The sequence below is a fragment of the Varanus komodoensis genome, unplaced genomic scaffold (genome assembly GCF_004798865.1).
Source record: "Varanus komodoensis strain SLA01 unplaced genomic scaffold, ASM479886v1 scaffold8, whole genome shotgun sequence".
Taxonomy (NCBI): domain Eukaryota; kingdom Metazoa; phylum Chordata; class Lepidosauria; order Squamata; family Varanidae; genus Varanus; species Varanus komodoensis.
This window is the reverse complement of record NW_025336481.1, coordinates 10630634-10649960: the sequence shown is the minus strand read 5'-3', so window position 1 is coordinate 10649960 and position 19327 is coordinate 10630634. Positions and strand designations below refer to the sequence as shown.

The window sequence follows — 19327 nt, the reverse complement described above, 5'->3', positions numbered from 1 at the left end:
AGGGGCTGCCTTTCCCTTGCAGCCAGGCACATCAGCATGGGCATCCATACCAGAGATGGAGGGTGTGCATTCTGCCTGGGAGAGTTCTCTGGCAGGCTGTTTGGACACTGTATGTCTTGCATCCTTTGGGGGTGAAGGCAGCAGGGCTTGAGAGTCCTGAGGATTGTTGGGGACAAGATGGAAGCAGAGGAGAGGCTGCTGCCCCATCTCCTATAGCAGGGGTCCTCAAACTTTTCCACCAGGGGGCAAGTTGGAAGCTGCGGGTGCTGGGCGTGGGCCAGAAAGGTGGTGTGTGCAGGTGTGCGCACTGTGGCAGGGGTGGGGCACGCGGTGAGGCAAGGTGAGGCAAACGCGCAGGGAGGGGAGGCGGGGGTGGGCATGCATCGCGAGGTGGGTGCACGAGGCAGTGGCCCGCTCACTTGGAGATCGTTTTCTGCGAGCGAGCAAACCGCTGCCTCCCCATGTGTGGGGCGAGGTGGGCGGTGGCGTGGGTGCGTGGGGTGGATCCAAATGGGCATGGCGGGACGAATCCAGCCCCCGGGCTGTAGTTTGAGGACCCATGTCCTATAGTTATGGCTGCTCTTGTAACGAAACTTTTAACATTTTTAGTGTATAAATTTTTATATGATTTTGTTTGTTTTTGTTTTTGTTGTGAGCCGCTCCGAGGCTTTGTTGCGATGGAGGTGGCATAGAAAAGTTTTAAATAAATAAATAAATAAATAAATCTCTATGGTAAAAACATGGAAACTCCAGAGAAGTGTGGTTTCTGGGTTTAGACTTGAAAAGAAGCAGTGATGAAGTCTGGAAATCTTACAAGCTGTTGTATGTCCGCATATTTCCAGAGGCCAGCATGACATGCTTCACCATTGATGCTGGGTTCACATATAACAACAAACCATGCCCCCATAGTTTCCACTGTGGCTTGTCATCATGTGTGAACCCATACACTGTGGTGGTGTTTTTAGCTTTGTTTCTTTTCTTGTAAGCCTCCTTGAAAACACTTTCTGTCTTCTGATTTATCTATGATCAAAATATATAGAATAAAGTTGTCAAATGGACTACTAGGTTGTTTTCAATCCAGTACAATTCTGTACTTGCCTTCTCAGAAGTAATTTTCATTGAGTTCAATGAGACCTCTAGGGAAATGTGTAGAGGATTACCGCCCTAGGCAGAGTTGTACTGACAGTTAGGAGACACTGCAAAGTATTAAAAATGTGAAATTGTCAGTTACTTGAAGACAGAAAAAGTTCTGGTTTATTTCCAGTATAATATATGAAATACTTATTTTTAATCTGTAAGCTATTAATTTCAAATAAATAGCTTATACTTCTCTTTTAGTAGTTCTAATGTCTAAAAGGTACTCTTCCACATTGCAATATTATGTTTACGTCAGTGCTCAATGGCAAGTTATAGACAGTCAAGTAAAATAAGTTTATAAATCACTAATGTGACATGAAGGAATATTTTGAAGATTTCTCTATTTTTTCTGTACCTTAGCATTTCATATCTGTGATCAACTAAATATGCTTAGTACTGGAACAACTCACTCTTTAGAGCAGGGGTAGGTAGGCAATATATGGTCTTCCAGATGTTTTGGTCTCTAACACCCATCATCCTTCACCTTTAGCTGTACCATCTAGGATTGGTGGGAGTTGCAGTCCTCCAGATTGGTCTTCAAGTTGCCAGCTCCTGATCTAGAGGTTTGTGTATGTCTGCACAGATGGTTCTTTAGGTGTAGATAATTGCAACAAAATGGTTTAATTTTCTTACATGCTTAAGCTGAAATGTTGAAAAGCTGAGAATGAAGGAGTATAGGGTGGTGCTTTCATCTGAATGTTTTGCCATTGTTTAATGTACTACTACTACAGTTCTCTGGTCTGAAATGTCAGAATCTTTTTGCATACCATGTTTGCAAAAATATGACATGGGAACTACTAACCTGTCAAGCTTCTTCCAACAGTTAGTAGCCTGACAATTATTTCTTTTGAGTTTTCAGAAGCAGGATGCAATAGTTAACCAGAGGTTAAACTGCTTTGGACATAGAGCTATTCATAGCATTTTATAAAACGACCCTGCAAAATTAGTTTAATAATTTTAAGCTCTTTGAGGGTGCAGTCCTATGCCTGTTTAGACAGAAAAATACTTCTACAGCTTCCTGCATGTCTTTGGCCAACCAGCCTAGCTGGAGAATTATGGGACCTTTTCTGCTCAGCAAACATTAGGATTATGTCCTAGACTAGACCATTTTTGAAACAACACATTCTTCTCTATATCATTTTGCTGATATGGATAGCTTACTCTTGGCACATAACTAATAATTTTATAAAGACTATTAAGTAAACCGTTTTTAAGTTCTGGTGAAAAAGCTTGAACACATGTAACTGGGTGACACATGGAGAAGGTCTAAGCTGGTGTCAGTTCTTGTTTGTACAGTTGAGTGCACAAGGAGACACAATACTTCTATTGCACTGGGGAAACGCATTCAATTATAGTTCCTCTGTTTTGCAACAAACAGCAGTGCTGCTGCTGCAGCCTTTTAGAGATATCTGCATTGCCAAATGCTTTAAGCAGTATCCATACCTTGAAAATAGTATCTTCTTTTAAAATGGTCCAGGAATCTGTCAGTGTCACTGGGTTTCTGGTCATATTGGCTGTGTGCAGCAGCCGGGTGCAAAGGCAACATGCCTCTGAGTGTCAGTTGCTGAGAAGCAATGATGGGAGAAGGTTATTCCCTTAATGTCTGGCTTGTGGACATCCCAGATATGTCAGGTGGGGCACCATCGGAAACAAAATCCAGGATTAGATGAACCAGATGTGATTCTTACAGCTAATAGTTTAAATTCTAAGCTGTGAAATACTTTAAATTCCTGATCAGTAGAATCAAGCTTTCAGAAAACAGCACCAACTTCTTAGATATCAGGCATGTGCAGAGAAAAAGCTTACATCTCAACATCACTTTTTTTTAAACAATTGGTGAATATGGACAGTATCTGACCAAACCTTATTACTAATGCTAATTATGTTGTGCTATGTAAACAAACATTTCTGCAATATAGCTAGTGTTTGCTGCAGTAATGGGGAAAAGGAAGAAATCTAATGATTAATTTCAAGTGAGCACAAGATGAAGAAGAATTTTTGGCAAGGTGATATGGTAGATGGGTCTTTGTGCCCAGGTAGTAGGGCTATTTCTACTGTTGCCCTGGCCCTTTCCCATTAATATATGCTTGCCATTGCGGGTAAGCACTCGGCCATTATAGGGCAAGCCCCCTCACGGCTTGATTGCCCTGCCACTATTTTCTAGTGCCTCAAAGTGCTGGTATATTATGATGACAGTATTTGCAGGAACTATTCTTGCTAACAGTGATGAGTTTCAAATTGGAATACTAAGGTTTCTCTGTAACTATAGAAACACAATTTGAGAGCAAAAGGAAGAGTGTAAACACAACAGTAATAGTGTACACACAACAGCTGATAGCTACATGAAATCTGAATTAGATATGAACTTTTAACAATCTGATTGCATGTAGGCCTGAAAAAAAAGGGTTTTAATATATTTTGAGATACTGCACAAAAGCACCTTAGAAGGTCACCTGACCATTTATATTTTTGTATTAATATATTTTGTATTCTTAAAGAGTACATACATTTGGCTGTCACTGCAAACCACTCTTCCCAGATACAAGAGCCACTTTGCCAGCAAGGGTCTATATAGCTCAGTGGTGGAGCACATGCTTTGCATGCGGAAGGTTCCAGGCCCAGTTCTGGGATCTCCAGTTGAAAGGATCAGGGACAGGCCATATCAAAGGCTGGGAACTGTTGCCCGTCCAAGGAGATGCTATTGGGCTAGCTAGACAACTGTTCTTCCTTGATATAAGGCATCTTTTCATGTTCCTAAACAAGCAGAAATAGCATGCAGCACTTCCTGTACTGTTTCACCTCAGACTGGAAGTGAAGCGTTTAAATGCTCTTCAGAAGAGAAACCTCATCACAGGAGGGAAGCCAGGGAAACAGCTTAATCTAGCTTTACCCTCAAAGTTCTGCTTTCTGCATGGCAGTCTTTTCTTGGGGACAGCATTCAGACACATGACCCTGCCACCTGCAGTCTGAGGTGTTACAGTTCAGGAAGTGAAAGTACATTTCTTCAGATCTGAGTCTTCCCAGAGGTTGCTCAAAGAGGTCCCACAGGCAGATAGTGACTCTCATATGTGTTTGGCTTGCTCTGCTGAGTCCTGTTAGGAGCTTATTTAGTTCCAAATTTCAGAGAGAAGTAACATTTCTCATGTTTAATATTTTGTACTTGCAGTGAGTTGGCATATTTATACACAAAAACTCAGTTCACTATCATTTTGGGAATTAGCTTAACAACTTTGATACCTACAATATGGTGTGTTGAAAATCTGTAAGCTTCCATGTACTCGGACACTGAGGTGTCTTCTGGGCAGAGAAGAGAGAATTAACTAACTCAACACCTTCATAGTGATTATTTATTTATTTATTTATATTGTGATTTATATCCTGCCTTTTTCCTACAAAGGGCTCAAGGCAGCTTACATCATTCTCCTCCTCCATCTTATCCCCACAACAACAACCCTGTGAGGTAGGTTGGGCTGAGAGTCTGTGACTGGCCCAAAGTCACCCAGTTGGCTCCATGGCCGAGCGGGGACTAGAACCCGGATCGCCTGAGTCCCAGTCCCATGCTTTTAGCCACTACACCACACTGGCTCTTTCATTATGATGAAAAGGTAGGTTAGGATTGCCCTGGCCGATGCTGCTTTCCCAAACTTGTAAGGTTGGGGATACAGTGCAGCATTTTGTTGGAGGTGGTCTCAAAACTGACTCATCATTTATCAAGTGGATGAAGCTTGCTGGTTGCTTTTCTATTTTAAAAAAAGATGATGGGGAAAATAATTGACTTCTGCATTATAAATGACATGCATTTTATTATGAAAGGTATCACGTTGGAGCTGAGGAGTAACAAGTCATTCTAGGATCCTGGTGATGTCATACTCTAAATCACCCTGTTCATTGATGGAGCTCTGTAATGAAGCGGTTCATACATCACTTGGAACCACAGTTGGCCTTATTTGGAGAATTCTGGCTGGATCCTCAGGCTTGTGTGCTTTTCCTCCTCTGAAGTGTGATGACTTTCTGCTTTTGAAACAAGCCATAGTTCTTTTTTTCTTTATCCCAGCTGACAAAATGATGTTTTGTAAACACCTTGTAATGAAGTTTGCTAATAGTTTTTCAACCTGTTTTGCAGGGTGAGCGTAAACATTGACATTCTGGTTTTGATTAAAAAGCAAAGTGTGGTTTGTCCCAGACCAGGAAAGGAGAATACCGTGAAGCACAAGATGATGAAGGAAGGGGATTTGGAAGTGTCAGAGGCACAGGTACCTAAAACCAACCCATCTTTGTTTTTTAACTCTGTAGCAGATGATCATTTATGCAGTGTGATGGGGCAATGCAGATAATGGGTGCAAGTCCACCTAACAGCAGGTTCATTAATTAGAACATTCTCACACTAAATTCTATCTTTTACTAATAAATCAGATGAATCCTTCTGAAACATGCCCACATGATTGCTTTGGCAGAAGCAGATTCAAGTCTGCATCTTTAATAGTGATTGTAGTTGTCATTGTGTTAATATTCTACACACTGTAGACTAAACAGGTAGGTGTTTTCTTTCTCTATGAATAGCACATAAACCAGATGCAAACTGAAATGCTCATTTACATTTCCTGTGAACTTAAACTCTCAAATATGAATAACAGAATAAAAAATTCTTTCAAAAGGAAACCTGGGTGATATCAGTTCCAACATATAATCCTGTCCTTGAGGACAGTAGAAAAAAATAGATCTATAAACCATCTTCTCTGTAGCACCACTGATCTAGACGCTAAGTTGCAACAGTAGAAATCTAGTGTTTCCCTGACAACTGATAAAACCACAAGTGCATAAAAGCCGAGGTGGAAAGATACAGCCCTCATACATAGTATGGGCTAGAGCGGTAGCTTATCCTGCCTGAGGTAGCATGTAAAGTAAGGTGGAGGGTTGTGGTAGGCTTATAAAAAGAGTAATGGTAAAGTCTTTGTCATCTTGATAGGGGCTACTCGAAGGCAAGGTATCACCCACACACAAGAGGATGCAAGAGACTGTCCAGATACGACTGTAATTTGGTGTGCTTCAGGTATGTTTTCCTTTTTTGACATTATATCTAGAAATAATAGTGTGCATATTTTTCATAGTGCAAACCTATCTTCTTTTAGCTCCCATTGTTCCTGATCTCTTTTGCATTTTTGCTTTTGGCCTTGCTGCTACTTGTGCCTGTGAGAACCTCCCTGTTCATGTCTATGAAATGTGGTACTTGTCTTTTATAAGTCACAATTGGAAACTTTGTCAATCAACTGTCCTCTTGTTTATCTTTGCTGTTTTAGGTTGTCTTTCCCCATCATTGTTGTCCTACATATCTTTAAAGGATGCAATTATCCAGTAAGGGATTTGCACTTAAGTCCAATTGAAATAAATGGAACTGAGGCATGTGTTTGTAGATGTAGAATTGCAGTCTTTGTTGTAAGTTCTTTCAGCACTTGCCACTTTGGTATTTTGTCCAGTATTCAGCCTACTTTTCTCTAGTATTCATATGGATTTACTAATGCTGAAAATGTAGTACAGATATGACATGCATTAATATGTTGAAACTGTAGAGACAAACTTTTTGAATTGATCCCATTTGTAATTTTTAAAAAACGCAAATATCACCATAGGCTGCTTTGCTGCTGAACAGTTGTAAATTTGAAAACCCCAGCCTCTGGAAAAACACATTCCACATGTGCACACTTGAGCTGGTGCAATAGGAATTAACATTTGCCATGCTGGTACTTACGTTACGGTATTTTTCAGCATGTATGGCAGTTTGTGCCAAATCCATGCCCTATAAATGGCTACATGCAGAAGGAATGACTGAAGACAGACTGAAAGAGATTTGCAGATGTGATAGGAGAACTCATTTGGAAGGAGTTAGTCACTGAAGGCTGTTGGTCAGACCATGTTACCATAGTGAGGAACTTGTACACATCTGATCCTTTTTTGAAATGCAGCACAGTTGCTGAGGCATAATTAACTAATCTTTTCCATGAAGATATTGCTGAAATGATAGACAATGTGTAAGTGCTCCCTGTGTACCAATGACTGCATCATGTTTGTACCGGGAAATGAAATGTAACCATCCAAGAAGTAACTGTGACTCTCACTTCAGAAGTTCTTACCTTAATGGTTGCACTCAGAAGCACACAGGGGGCACCTGGCCGGTTGTGGCTTTCTGGTTAATTGGCAGAGTTGTCACGGATGTTACACTGAATAGAGAAGCTCTTGAAAGTTGAGAATGGAGAAGTTCTTTCCTAGAGCTCCTGTGTGAATAGGCAATCTATGCTGGTCAGGTAGAAAAGGAGTGAGTGAGAAATAGAACTTAATCGTCCTTATCAAACCCTTGGTGATGAGTAAGAAATCAGAGGAGCTCTGGTTTCACGATAACTGGCACTGCTGACCCACTTACTCTGTTTTTTTACTACTAGTGTAAGCAACCTGCAATGGTACTTCCAACAGAAGCTGGTGTAACGGATTCCTTGGGAAATGTGATGCCCCATCTTATGCTATTAGTGTGCTGCTGATAGACACACTGATTTTAACAAACCAAAGAACTGTATATCATGCTTCCAACTGCTCAACTATTTCAACAGAGTTCAACTTTCTTCCACTAGGATTGTTGGGCATCATCAGTTTTGCTGTCACTTATTAGTTCCATTTCACTTTGTCATGTATGGTATTTTAGCAATATTTATCTGTTTCATATTATGCAGCAGGTCTGCCTGTAGTGTTTGATCTTTTACATGGCTTTTCACCCAGGCTGGGTCACATTCTTTGATTCTTTAAGTCATGCAGGCTTTCCTTTTAGTGCTATAGTGGTGGGATCTGTAATTCTGCCTCACATGAGGTTAAATGCACATCCCCCCTCCCTAACCCCTTTATACTAGGTGTTATACTGTCAGGCATGCTGGGTGGGGAAGGATTTTAATCCCCAGTGATACCCAGTATCACTTGTGCTAGATGAATAGATAATTACAGGTTTTAACTTGCAAATTAAAGATACAATAAAATCTGAAAAACAAATTTGTCTCTGACTGAAGTGCAATATGAAAATACATATTAAAATAAATATACATTTTATGGTTTGCTGGTCAATGACCAAATAAAGAATTAATTGATTGATTGTTACATATTATGGGCATAAACACTGTTTGATCTTCAAAAAGATAATGGCTGCATGACAGAACAGTCATATTAAATAACCCTTGAGGAACTGTGGTGTGTGCTGGTCACCATTTTGAATATGCAGCCCCTGATCAGGCAGTTGTGTCACCAGACTTGGCCACAAGGGGTTATGTGAGGGTTACAGGTCCTACAATAAGCTGAAAGTTATGTGAGGCTGTTGAAGCTTTGCTTAACCTCCAATAGCTGGGGGTTTGGGTGACACGGACAGTCCCTGGTTGAGAGTTGTATGTACAAAATAGTGTGCTCATAATGGGTTAAAAAATCCACAGTGAGCGGTGACATGGCAGGTGAACCAGGTCAATGTCTTAAGAAGCCCATAGAATGTTGCCTAAGCTGCAAAAGGAGAAAGCAGGACTAACTGTGGCTGAAGTGGTTCTGCTGCATCAGGTTAGTTGTCATGACAGCATTGTGGAAATTTCATTGGGTGTGTATCAGTATAGCACTGATACAAGACAGTTGTCCACACAATCTCTCTGCTTGTCAAGAAGGATCATACATTGTATAAGCTGTTCTGTGTGAACTACCTCTAGGTTCTTAAAGAAAGGCAAGACATGATGGGATAACTTTGGCTGCTGCGAAACAGAGACCCATTTTGTATGACAAGCTAGGCTGACCGTGGGTCATTGGGTTCTGAATATGCAGCTCCTGATGGAGTTGCAGCATATCATATGAAACTGGCCCTCAGAGATTATGTGAAGTTGTTTAAGTATAATCCACGGTGAGCTCAGCATGTCATGTGAACCAGGTCATAGACTAGTGGCTTTATCTACAGTCAGTGAAAGTGGCTGTAGAGTGGGGCCCTGTCTCTTGTACATTACAGTTTGCTTAAATAGACTGTCTGATTCTGAGGAGGAAGTGGAGGAGCAAGAGGGGATGGAGCAAAAGTTTAAAGTTTCAGGGTCATGCAGTGAACCTTCTTAGGCTGAATGTGAGGATTAGCCCACCTTGGAAAGGGTGGGCTGGGGAGCAGATGCGGAAAGAGCTTCTTGACTTGGTCGGGCAGTGGCAGGTAAAGCAAGTAGACCAGTTATGAAGTCTCTGGCATTCCTGCCATCTCGCCCTCAAGCAGCAAGAGCCACTGAGGGTGGAGTCAGAAGCTGTACTGAAAAGGAGGGGAGTTTCAGGTGGATTCAACTCTCCACATGGGCGGATGCTTCTACCACCACTCTAGTAGAAGACAAATTTGATTCTGTAACCTGCTAAATTACAATAGACTTGGGCTTTTAAGGTTTCATTGTGAGTTTGATAAAGAGAGGGAAAGAGGGAAGTGCTCTGTTCACAACAGTGGCTCCAAATGGACTGCATTAGGTTTTTGATAGAGACATTTAAAAATGGATAGGCTTATTTGGTACCAGTGGTTTCTTTAGTTTCCATGGTACTTTGAATTTTTGCCAACTAAAATTTATGCAGTTCTGAGCAATTTCATAGTCATTGCTAGCAGTGACTAATACTACACATTACTAGCAATTCAGCCAGGACTTGTTTGTTTTGTTTCCTAGTAGGATAATTTATGGAAATTATTTTTTTTTGTACTTCATTTTCTTACTAAATGTTTGACCCTCTAAAGTGAATGGTATTTTCATTTGGTGAGTACTCACATCAGAAGGTAGTAACATTAGGTAGTAACGTTACTGATAGCATCTCAACAGAGGCAATGGAATAGTGAAGTCCTGGTGCAGCTAGGATAGTTGGATGCAAAAGAAGATGGGGTTTCTGAAACTTTAACGGTCATGTAAGAAGAGTCTTGCTGGATCAAACCAAAGGCCTGTGTTGTCCAGTCTTCCATTTGCGCAGCGGTTAAACAGATGCCTAGGGGAAAGCCACATCAGGACCTCTCATATGTTCTCCAATAACTGGCATACAGCTTCTGATACTGGACATCCAAGTTGGCAGTCATCAGCAACTATTGTTACACAATTTTATTATGTGCTGTATGAAGAAAAAAATATTTTTGTTTGCCCTGGTACTCTTACCATTTAGCTTTATTGTATGGTTTTAGGTATGAGAGAGGGAGGAAAAACCCTGGACAGTGAGAACAGGTGCATGTTATATAAAAGCTCCCCTTTTTAATCGAGTGGAGAAAATTAGTTACTGCTTTCCTTATATAGCATTATACTGAGACTGCAATTCTATGTCATTTTAGGGATTGGGTCTCCTTTGCCAAGAAAAAGTCCTTGTGGAATCAGATTCTGAGTCAAATGAAGAGGTGGGGCTGGAACCTTCAGCTGAAATGCCAAGGCAAGTAGACAGCCAGTCCTTGAGAATCAGTTTCAACTTGTGTGGGGAAATTTGTGAAAAAACTGATATGAAGGGGTATGTGGACCAAACATCATTAATCAGAGGTTAAGAATCTGGGCCAGTTGAGAAGCATCAGGTGCTCCAAGCAATTAACCCTTAAGGAGGACCCATCTTGAAGGCTGAGTTTGCTTTTTTCAATTTTGGAAGGGATGAGGGGTATTCAGTTTGGAATCAGCTTATCATGATTAAACTGCATTTCCCTAATGGCTAGTATTTTAACTTTGCTTGTTTCTTTATTATTGACTTAAATTCTTTCCTTTTGTAATACAAAGCAACCTAGATGATCAGTTTAAATATAACAAAGCCATTTTAGTTAGGAAGCATTTGTCTTGGTCTGCTTGGAAGGAGGGGGCAAAGAATAGTCACAATACCCAGTTACCTGGAAGGAAGCTCCATTAAACTAATTGGGCCTTATATCTGAATATACACTACAGGATTGCAGTTCAGATCATGCATTGCTAGGGTAATTCTTCAGAAGTGTGTTGATATTATTCTCAAAATCCTGTAAAGAAAAGCATTTATTTGCAGCAGACAATCACATATTAGACTGCTAAGGGAAAAGTATCCTAATAAATTATTTTAGAATGGATTATGCTATATATTTACATTGTAGCTCAGTGATCTGCACCTGCTGAAATTTCCTCTTATAAACAACTTTTAAAGGTCCAGGAGGTCACAAACATTGTTAATAAGCAGTATCACATAAGTTATTAGAGAAAAAGTCTTCCTTCAGAAAATGGAATTCTTGACCAAATGAGGAAAATAAATTCTTCAAATGAGTTTAGAAAAGGGATGCAAAAAACATTTTGAGACCCATAGAACAAACAACATCAAGGCCAACAACAAAGAATTTTTTAACTATCTCAGAAGCAGGAAACCAACTTAGGTGGCAGTTGGACCACTGGACAATGATGGCATTAAAGGCATGCCAAAAGAGGATAAGGAGACTGCCCAGAAGCTGAATGAATTATATTTATCTGTCTTAACTGCAGAAGATATAGGACTGATACCAGTTTCTGAATTGATGTTTTTAGGAAAGGGAGTCCCAGGAACTGAAGTGAATAGTGGGGACAAAAGTTGAAGTTCTCAACCATATTGACAAAAAATTTATCAATGGAGTATCTATCCTATTTGGAAAATTAGGCTATGATTGATCTTTTCAGGGTATTATTTTGATGTACTCACTCAAAATGAATGCTGTTCCTTAGGACTAATATCATGGATGAATATAGCCTATGAGCAAGCAATATATTTACTTGTAACAACAAACTCAGTTGAGTACCTATCAGTTACATAGTGAATTGGGACTACCCAAAGCTACATGGGATTCCTTAAGTATGCAGAAGTGTGCAAGTCTGTAAATTATTTAAAAAATACTACCTCATAAGGACCTATGAATTTCTAGTGCGTAGAGAATAATGCCAAGGCATTTAGTACTTGTATACCTCTATCAAAGAACAGGAAAGACAGTTACATTAACATAACAGATATTGAGATCAGGCTGACATTGCAGCTCTAAGTGGCAATTTCTGACAGTCCTTGTGGTAAAGATGGTACATTATATTTTTATCTTGGCTTCTTCTGAAGAATTCAAAGTAGCACACTCAGTTTGTCCTACATTTAATCTTCATAGCAATCCTATGAAATAGCTTAGGCTGTGAAATAGCCTCTGACTGGTACCAAATCATGTAATAAGCTTCATGACGAAATGTAATTGTAGATTCGTAACTATATCTTTGCACAAAAATAATAATGAGTAAACCCAAATATGCTAAGAGAGAGCACTCATTCTGTAACACCAACTCAGTTCATGCTACAAGAAGATGCTAAATAATTATCTTTGGTCACTTTGTCCCTTCCACTAACAAGGCATGCATATTTGTTGAAGGAAATTCCAGTTTTGACTTCAAAAGCATGGTTTAGCCTGTACAAACTCAATGTCTGTCTTCCTAATTTCACATGCTAAAGGCAATGTTTTACAGGTGCAGCTGTGGCTGTGCAGATTAAATTCAAATCCATACTCATGTGGTAGTGATGCGTATACGTTCCATGCAATAAAACTACTTGGCTGATGACTGCTGGATGCTAATGACATAATATGCAGATCTCTTGCAGTTGGAAGTACTGAAAGACTGTTTATCCATTCCTTCTGAGAACCTAATAATTGATTTGCACCAAGGTTGAAGTCCTGTAGAAGCATATTGGAGAAATCAGTATTGAAGTATATATATCTCTTCTCTATGGAATTGAGTATTAAAGAGTTTAAGTAGTTGTTCTGATCCCTTTATTCTTCTTGCCCATCAATAGACTGTTTCATAGAAATCTGCAGGTAAAGCTGAAACAGTACTTACTGAAGAAGATATGAAAATTCTCATAATGGAACCTTTCCTCTCCTCTCCCCTTTCAAAGTTATGTATGGCAAATGGGAGAAAAAAAAAATAACAACAGCATCACAAGTTGCAAAGTTGTAAGTTCACAAGGTGGGCTGAATGTATGTGAAAGTGCCTCTTTGGCCCTGTGGACACAACAGGCATTTTTTTTAAAAAAAAGTTGTGGCCTTAAAAAAGAACCAGTGTAAGAAGTGTGGGAAGGCACAATGTTGGGAGTGTTCTGTGTGTCTCTGCACCCTTTCTGCCTGTGTGTGAGAGAAAATGCATACTCACAGAATATGTACAGTGAAAATGCAGTCCTACCTATATTGAAAACATACAGAGAACACACATAGAGCAACACAGAGCATCCCTACTCAGCAAGTGAACAGAGTAATTACTCCTTTTTTCATGATGTGAAAGCTGCACACTTGGCTGGAAGGAAGGGTGAGGGTCCTTGATGGAGTGTAGGCCATTTTAGGCACGAGGGTTCCCTTTCTGGCCCAATGCAAGCTAGAGAAGAAATTGTTCCATTTGCTTGGATAGGAGTTAAAAATGGGAGTCTGTGGGTCTGGTGGGTGCTCAGTATGGCCTCATGGGTGCAGTGACCTATGTGAGCATCACATTGGAGATGCCTGGAGAAACATGATATTATTGCTCTCATCTTCGAATCCAAGACAACCATTCAACATCACAGTAGTCCAAGTCTATGCCCCAACCATTGGTGCTGAAGAGGCTGAAGTTGACTGGTTCTATGAAGGCCTACAACACCTTCTAGAATTAACACCAAAAAAATGATGTCCCTATCATCATGGGGGATTGGAATGCTAAAGTAGGAAGCCAAATGACAGGCAAGTTTGACCTTGGAGTACAAAATGAAGCAGGGCACAGACTGGTAGAATTTTGTCAAGAGAATACGATGGTCATAGCAAACACTCTTTTCCAACAACCCAAGAGACGATTCTACACATGGACATCACCAGACGGTCAACACAGAAATCAGATTGACTATGTGCTCTGCAGCCAAAGATGGAGACGCTCTATACAGTCAGTAAAAACTAGACCAGGAGCTGACTGTGGCTCAGATCATGAGCTTCTCGTTGCAAAACTTAGGCTTAAATGGAAGAAAGTAGGGAAAAGCACTGGGGCAGTCAGGTATGACCTGAATCGTATCCCTGATGAATATACAGTAGAGGTGACAAATAGATTTAAGGAATTAGATCTGACAGACAGAGTGCCTGAAGAACTATGGACGGAGGTTCTCAACATTGTACAAGAGGTAGCAACTAAAACCGTCCCAAAGAAAAATGCAAGAAAGCAAAATGGGTGTCTGAGAAAGCTGTACAAATAGCTAAGGAAAGAAAGTGAAAGGCAAGAGAGAAAGAGAAAGATACACCCAATTGAATGCATAATTCCAGAGAACAGTGAAAAGAGATAAGAATGCCTTCTTAAATGAACAGTGCAAAGAAATAGAAAAAAAAATTAGAATAGGGAGGACCAGAGATCTCTTCAAGAAAATTGGAGATATGAAGGGAATGTTTCATGCAAAGATGGGCACGATAAAGGACCAAAATGGCAGGGACCTAACAGAGGCAGAAGAGATTAAGAAGAGGTGGCAAGATTACACAGCGGAACTATACAAGAAAGAGCTTAACGTCCCTGATAACCACGATGGGGTGGTCACTGACCTCGAGCCAGACATCCTGGAATGTGAAGTCAAATGAGCCTTAGGAAGTCTGAGCACAACAAGGCTAGTGGAGGTGACAGTACTCCAGCTGAGCTATTCAAACTCTTAAAAGATGATGCAGTAAAAGTGCTACATTCAATATGCCAGCAAATTTGGAAAAATCAACAGTGGCCACAGGATTGGAAAAGGTCAGTTTACATTCCGATCCCAAAGAAGGGCAATGCCAAAGAATGTTCAAACTACCACACCATAGCACATATTTCACATGCTAGCAAAGTTATGCTCAAAATCTTACAAGCTAGGCTCCAGCAGTATGTGGACCGAGAAGTACCAGAAGTACAGGCAGGATTTTGAAGAGTCAGAGGAACTAGAGGTCAAATTACCAACATATGCTGGATCATGGAGAAAGCTAGGGAGTTCCAGAAAACATCTACTTCTGCTTCATTGACTATGCTAAAGCCTTTGATTGTGTGGATCACAACAAATTGTGGCAAGTGCTTAAAGAGATGGGAGTACCAGACCTTCTTATTTGTCTCTTGAGAAACCTATATGTGGGTCAAGAAGCAACAGTGAGGACTGGACATGGAACCATTGATTGTTTCAAAATTGAGAAAGGAGTTTGGCAAGGCTGTATACTGTTACCCTGCCTATTTAATTTATATGCAGAGCACATCATGAGAAAGGCGGGGCTAGATGAATCACCAGTTGGAATTAAGATTGCTGGGAGAAATATCAACAACCTCAGATATGCAGATGATACCACTCTAATGGCAGAAAGTGAAGAGGAACTAAACAGCCTCTTGATGTGGGTGAAGGAGGAGAGCGCGAAAGTTGGCTTGAAACTCAACATGAAGAAAACTAAGATCGTGGCATCCGGTCCTCTCACTTCCTGGCAAATAGATGGGGAAGAAATGGAGGTAGTGACAGATTTTATTTTCCTTGGCTCCAAGATCACCGTAGATGGGGACTGCAGCCAAGAAATTAAAAGATGCTTGCTCCTGGGGAGGAATGCTATGGTAAATCTAGACAGCATACTAAAAAGCAGAGACATCACCCTGCCAACAAAAGTGCGTATAGTCAAGGCTATGGTTTTCCCAGTTGCAATGTATGGCTGTGAAAGTTGGACCATAAGGAAGGCTGAGTGCCGAAGAACTGAGACCTTTGAATTGTGGTGCTGGAGGAGACTCCTGTGAGTCCCTTGGACTGCAAGGTGATCCAACTGGTCAGTCCTAGAGGAGATCAACCCTGACTGCTCTTTAGAAGGCCAGATACTGAAGATGAAACTCAAATACTTTGGCCAGCTAATGAGAAGGAAGGACTCCCTGGAGAAGAGCCTAATGCTGGGAACAACAGATGGCAAAAGAAGGAGGGGACAGCAGAGAATGAGGTGGCTGGATGGAGTCACTGAAACAGTCGGCGTGAACTTAAGTGGACTCCGGGGGATGGTGGAGGACAGGAAGGCCTGGAGGAATGTTGTCCATGAGGTCGTGATGGGTCGGACACGACTTCGCGACTAACAACAAAATATGCTGCTTTTGGTATTCAGTCACTGGAAAATCAGCTAGCCCAGTACATGCTGTGCTGGAGAAACATGCTAAGTAAAAAGAAATTGCTTCTGCTGAGTGAATGCCCTTGACAGCTATCTGCCTAAGAATGAGGGACATTGATACCCTCCCACTATTTCTATTTGAGTATTACAGTTTTAACTGTTTTACTTGGGCGCTAAATTTTATGCAGACTGCTGTATTCATCATTTTGAAATGCCAACAGGCTCTCATTTTGGGTAATTACCCATTTAGATGTATCTTCTGCATTTTTCTGAGTGAATACCGGCATCATTTGGTGAGGGCCAGGTCTCTTGCTTGATCTACTGTGCCTGCTTCATCTTCTTAGTGATTCAGAGGTGTAACCATTTCTCCAGTGAATGATGGGAGAATGCATTTCTGCTTTGGGAAATGAGGACACACTATAGTACTGAGCACGGTCAGACATTTATTTATAAGAGCTGTATACCACCCATAGTATTTTGTTATTCTAAGGCTAAGATTGTCCTTTGAAGTCTTCCATCTTAATAAGATGCTAGATTAAAAAAATTAAGAACAGAGGACCCTGTATGTTTGTTTCATACATTTATATACTTCTGTCGCATTTTGAAATAATGGGACATGATGTTAGGTAAACATCTGTTGATAAATTATTTCAAAAGAGCCTGGATTTAGTAACTTGGAATGGTTTAGAGCCATTATCAGCTTACATCCTTAATCTTGTAATGTATTAATATTTCTTACTTGCAGCTGCTATTGCTTCAAAGAAGTGATGGCCTTTAGCTGCTCCCATTTTTTCTCAAGAATGCCTCTGAGCTGCATGTGGTTCTCAGATGCTGTCTTAGAAAATGAAGAGACCAAGTGGTTGCAGGCTGATGTTTTCCTCTGTAGTACATCCATTTTGTAGTGATGCCCAGGACGGATTCTCAAATTGTGCCATGTGCCCATGGGCCACAAAAGTGCCTATTCCTATTCTTAAGGATTGTAAATATCAGTGGTGGTGAAACATCTGGCCGTGATTGGATGAACTTTTAATGTTTATGAGGTTTTTCCAGCTGCTTAAGGCTAAGTTGTTCACATCCCAGGGTGTGGGAGTAGGAAAGGCAGGAGGTTTAAAAAAGGCAGTAGGATGAAGGAATCAGGTGTCTAGGGAAGCAAAACTGTAAAAGAGAAAAGTCTAGAAGAATGGAGGAGGGAGGGGTATATGTGATTAGTAGCTGCATCTGAGAGGAGTTGCATATGGATTTGAATTTGGAGGTGTGTTGCAATGTTCTCCAAGAACAGGCCACTTGAAGGTGCAATAATATTTTAGCTCTAATAAAACTTTACAGGGATGTCATCTTGAAGGTTAAATGGAGAGGAGGAGTATCATGTAAGCCACCTTGAATTCCTTGCAAGAGAAAGAAAGGCAGGTGTAAATGTGCTATAATAGTATAATAATAATAGCAGTTTCAGATAGTTATTTTTCATCTGTTGATGATGAAGTAGGTCCTTCTGTCTTCAGGATTTGCTATAAGGTGTTAGTAAAGAAGCAGCCACTAGAAAAGGCTCTGTTAACAGTGGTTGTACCCTAGAAGTGTCACATCAGCTTTGTATTTAGGGAAGCATAAAACTTGGACATCTCAAGATTTCTGTTTCTATAACTCTGGACATCACTATGGTTGTCTGTGAAAGAACCTCAGCCAGTTTCTTCTTCAGAAGTTTCTCTGCCCCCTTCACCAGTAGAGAGATCTATTATCTTCTGTTGATGTAACTGTTACTCCTGAAGAGGGTGAATTCACCTTAGTCTCATGCTTCAACTTTGACCATTTCACACTGGGTGACCCTGCTGGGAGACCAGCCTAGTGGGGCAGTCTGGTTCATTGCACTCAGCTTCTTTGACACTCTTAAACCTCCTCACTGTTAAGGTGTGCCAAACCTTACTGTCAACAGTGAAAGACTTTGAATACCTTGGTACAGTCATCAGTTCAAGGGTTCAGCCAAGAAATTCAAAGAAGAATGAGACTTGAAAGGGCAGCAGTAAGGGCCTAGAAAAGATAATCAAGTGTAGGACTGTTTCATTGGAGACCAAGGCCAAGATGATTCACACCATTGAATTGATCACTGTGTATGTGTTGGGAAAGCTGGACAGTGAAGAAGACTGACAGGAGGAAAAGGGATGTGTTTGAAATATGGTGCTAGAGGACAGAATAATGAATACTGTGGACTGACAGAAAGATGAATAAGTAGGTCATAGGTCAATATCAAGCCAGAACTTTCTCTATGAGGAAGAATGACAAAACTGAGGCTGTCATGCTTTGGACTCACCATGAGAAGGTAAGACTCATTGGAGAAGACAGTCATACTAGGGAAAGCCTAAGGCAGCAGAAGAGGAAAAAGAAGACCAAATGAGATGGATTGACTCCATTAGGAAAGCTACAACCTTGAATTTAGAACAGCTAAGCAAGGATGTCATGGATAGAACATTTGGTGGGCTTTCATTCATGGGGTCACCATAAGTTGGAGATGACTTGATAGCATGGAACAACAACAACGTGGTTGGGTACTTTGGGCCAAAGACTGTTTTGGTGCTAGAGTAGCACAGTGGGAGATGCGTGTCAGCAGTGAGTGGGGCCAGAGCTAAAAGTGGCCACTGTTGGCATGTGTGCTGGTGTGCTTACCCCTGCGACACATCTACCCACTCACTATTCTAAATAGCCAGAGATTCTACCTGTTGTTCACAACAGCAGCAGTCTCTATACATCAGGGGTCTCAAACTCAACTTACCTGGGGACTGCTGGAAGTAGAGTCTGGGTGATGCTGGGCCGCATCAAGTATTCCACAAAAAAAGGATTTTAAGTATTCCAAAAAAAGTACAACTGATCCAGTCTTCTCAATCTTTACTAATAATAATTCAGAACATGAACGGTTCTTCAGAACATAGGCTTCTCTTACTTCCTCCTACTCCTTGCTGCCAGAGACCTGACAGCGCTTCCTCTTACACAGCTGAGCCACATTTGGCTTGAGGGAGGAAGCAACTGAGACCCTCAGTATGGCTTGAAGATGCTCATCAGTAAGTTTGGACCTGAACTTTGACTTATTAAAGTTCATGGTGGAGAAGA

General features: G+C 40.9%; 1 protein-coding gene across 1 annotated transcript in view; it reads left to right on the top strand.

Annotated features, from left to right (window-relative positions):
- The first annotated feature begins 6039 nt into the window (after positions 1–6039).
- ZNF831 (zinc finger protein 831) overlaps positions 6040–19327 on the top strand; it is a 52977-nt gene continuing 39689 nt past the window's right edge. The window contains exon 1 of the mRNA XM_044454925.1: positions 6040–6187. The gene's annotated coding sequence lies outside the window, so the exon portion shown is untranslated. The remainder of the gene's footprint in view (positions 6188–19327) is intronic.